This window comes from Arachis hypogaea, chromosome 12, assembly GCF_003086295.3.
Source record: "Arachis hypogaea cultivar Tifrunner chromosome 12, arahy.Tifrunner.gnm2.J5K5, whole genome shotgun sequence".
Lineage (NCBI taxonomy): Eukaryota > Viridiplantae > Streptophyta > Magnoliopsida > Fabales > Fabaceae > Arachis > Arachis hypogaea.
In genome coordinates, this window is record NC_092047.1 from 114210929 (window position 1) to 114214719 (window position 3791).

The 3791-nt window shown below is 37.9% G+C and overlaps 1 non-coding gene across 1 annotated transcript; it reads left to right on the top strand.

Moving 5' to 3' along the window:
- Window positions 1-1911: 1911 nt before the first annotated feature.
- Window positions 1912-2019, top strand: LOC112730793 (small nucleolar RNA R71). Its single transcript, XR_003166602.1, has one exon. It is a non-coding gene; the product is annotated as a small nucleolar RNA R71 (small nucleolar RNA).
- The last annotated feature ends 1772 nt before the right edge of the window (window positions 2020-3791 follow it).

Consider the following 3791-nt stretch of genomic DNA (forward strand, 5'->3'; position numbering starts at 1 on the left):
CTATCTCCTCCAGGGTGTTCTATTTTTCATTCTGTTTTTCACTTTGTTTTTGCTTTTTTAATTGTTTTTGTGACTTCACATGATCATCAACCTACAGAAAACATAAAATAACAATAGAAAATAGAAAATTATCATAGAATAGTAACGATTGGGTTGCCTCCCAACAAGCGCTTCTTTAATGTCAATAGCTTGACAGTGGGCTCTCATGGAGTCTCACAGATGTTCAGAGCAATGTTGGAACCTCCCAACACCAAACTTAGAGTTTGAATGTGGGGGTTCAACACCAAACTTAGAGTTTGGTTGTGGCCTCCCAACACCAAACTTAGAGTTTGCCTGTGGGGGTTCTGTTTGACTCTGTATTGAGAGAAGCTCTTCATACTTCCTCTCCATGGTTACAGAGGGATATCCTTGAGCTTTAAACACAAGGGAGTCTTTATTCACTTGAATGATCAATTCTCCTCTGTCAACATCAATCACAGCTTTTGCTGTGGCTAGGAAGGGTCTGCTAAGGATGATGGATTCATCCATACACTTCCCAGTCTCTAGGACTATGAAATCAGCAGGGATGTAATGGTCTTCAACCTTTACCAAGACATCCTCTACAAGTCCATAAGCTTGTTTCTTTGAATTGTCTTCCATCTCCAGTGAGATTCTTGCAGCTTGTACCTCAATGATCCCTAGCTTCTCCATTACAGAGAGAGGCATAAGGTTTATACTTGATCCCAGGTCACACAGAGCCTTCTCAAAGGTCATGGTGCCTATGGTACAAGGTATTGAGAACTTTTCAGGATCTTGTCTCTTCAGAGGTAATCTCTGCCTAGTCAAGTCATCCAGTTCTTTGGTGAGCAATGGAGGTTCATCCTCCCAAGTCTCATTACCAAATAACTTGGCATTTAGCTTCATGATTGCTCCAAGGTACTTAGCAACTTGCTCTTCAGTAACATCTTCATCCTCTTCAGAGGAAGAATACTCATCAGAGCTCATGAATGGCAGAAGTAAATTCACTGGAATCTCTATGGTCTCAGTGTGAGCCTCAGATTCCCATGGTTCCTCTTTAGGGAACTCCATGGAGGTCAGTGGACGTCTATTGAGGTCTTTCTCAGTGGAGATCACTGCCTCTTCCTCCTCTCCAGGTTCGGCTGTGTGGGTTGTGGTTATGGCCTTGCACTCTCTTTTTGGATTCTCTTCTGTGTTGCTTGGGAGAGTGCTAGGAGGGAGTTCAGTAATTTTCTTACTCAGCTGACCCACTTGTGCCTCCAAATTTCTTATGGAGGACCTTGTTTCAGTCATGAAACTTTGAGTGGTTTTGATTAGATCAGAGACTATGGTTGCTAAGTCAGAGGAGTTCTGCTTAGAATGCTCTGTCTGTTGCTGAGAAGGTGATGGAAAAGGCTTGCCATTGCTAAACCTGTTTCGTCCACCATTGTTGTTGTTGAAACCTTGTTGAGGTCTCTGTTGATCCTTCCATGAGAGATTTGGGTGATTTCTCCATGAAGGATTATAGGTGTTTCCATAGGATTCTCCCATGTAATTCACCTCTTCCATTGCAGGGTTCTCAGGGTCATAAGCTTCTTCTTCAGAGGAAGCTTCCTTAGTACTGCCTGTTGCTGCTTGCATTTCAGACAGACTCTGAGAAATCATATTGACTTGTTGGGTCAATATTTTATTCTGAGCCAATATGGCATTCAGAGTATCAATCTCAAGAACTCCTTTCTTCTGAGTTGACCCATTATTCACAGAATTCCTTTCAGAGGTGTACATGAATTGGTTATTTGCAACCATTTCAATGAGTTCTTGGGCTTCTGCAGGCGTCTTCTTCAGATGAAGAGATCCTCCAGCAGAGCTATCCAATGACATCTTGGATAGTTCAGACAGACCATCATAGAAAATTCCTATGATGCTCCATTCAGAAAGCATGTCAGAAGGACATCTTTTGATTAATTGCTTGTATCTTTTCCAAGCCTCATAGAGGGATTCACCTTCCTTCTGTCTGAAGGTTTAGACTTCCACTCTAAGCTTGCTCAATTTTTGAGGTGGAAAGAACTTTGCCAAGAAGGCATTAACTAGCTTTTCCCAAGAGTTCAGGCTTTCTTTAGGTTGTGAATCCAACCATGTCCTAGCTCTGTCTCTTACAGCAAAAGAGAAGAGCATAAGTCTGTAGACTTCAGGGTCAACCCCATTGGTCTTGACAGTGTCACAAATTTGCAAGAATTCAGCTAAGAACTGATGAGGATCTTCCAATGGAAGTTCATGAAACTTGCAATTCTGTTGCATTAGAGAGACTAATTGAGGCTTAAGCTCAAAGTTGTTTGCTCCAATGGCAGGGATTGAGATGCTTCTCCCATAGAAGTCGGGAGTAGGTGCAGTAAAGTCACCAAGCACCTTCCTTGCATTGTTGGCATTGTTGTTTTCGGCTGCCATGGTTTCTTCTTCTTTGAAAAGCTCTGTTAGGCCCTCTAGAGAGAATTTTGCTTTAGCTTCTCTTAGCTTTCTCTTCAAGGTCCTTTCAGGTTCAGGATCAGCTTGAACAAGTATGCCTTTATCTTTGTTCTTACTCATATGAAAGAGAAGAGAACAAGAAAGTAGGGAATTCTCTATGTCACAGTATAGAGATTCCTTGAGGTGTCAGAGGAAAAGAAGAATAAAAGGAGGAGGTAGATAGAAGAGAATTTGAACTTATCAAGAGGGATAGAGTTCGAATTGCACCTTGAGGAGGAGTGTTAGTCCCTTAATTAGAAGGATGTGAGAAGAGGGGAAGAATTTTCAAAAATAAATTAAAAAGATTTTGAAATAAATAAAAAGAAATTTGAAAATTTGATTGAGATTTTCGAAAATTAAGATTAGGAAAGAAATTAAGTGATTTTTGAAAAGATTTTGAAGTTAGAAATTAAAAAGATATGATTGAAAATTAATTTTGAAAAAGATGTGATTGAGAAGATATGATTGAGAAGATATGATTGAAAATCAATTTTTTAAAAAAGAAAGTTTTAAAATTAAAGTTGATTACTTGACTAACAAGAAATTAAAAGATATGATTCTTAAAATTTAAAATTTGATCCTTTCTTAATAGGCAAGTAACAACTTAAAAATTTTTTAAGAAAATCTTGAATTGAAGCAAGGATTTTTGAAAATAGTAAAAATAAATATAAAATAGAAAGAAATTGATTTTGAAAGAGATATGATTGAAAAGATATGATTTGAAAAAGATTTAATTTTGAAACATTATGAAAACTTGAAAAAATGTGAATTAAAAACAAAATCTTCCCTCTAGTGTCATCCTGGCGTTAAACGCCCAGAATGGTGCCCATTCTGGCGTTTAACGCCCAAATCTCTACCTTTTTGGGTGTTAAACGCCCAGCCAGGTACCCTGGCTGGCGTTTAAACGCCAGTTTTCCTTCTTCACTGGGCGTTTTGAACGCCCAGCTTTTTCTGTTTGATTCCTCTGCTGAATGTTCTGAATCTTCAATTCTCTGTATTATTGACTTGAAAAGACATAGTTTTTAAAAAATATTTTTGAATTTTTGATGATGGGAATCAATAAAAATGCAACTAAGATCAAATAAACAATGCATGTAAGACACCAAACTTAAAAGTTTGTATACTAAGGACTATAACAATGTAAAAATGCATGTAAGAAACAACAAAACATACAAAACAAGAGAATTTGAAGATCAGAGCAATGAAATCATCAAGAACAACTTGAAGATCAATGAAGAACAATATGTATAAATTTTCGAAAATTAGAAGGATAAAGACATGCAATTGACACCAAACTTAAAATTAGACAATAG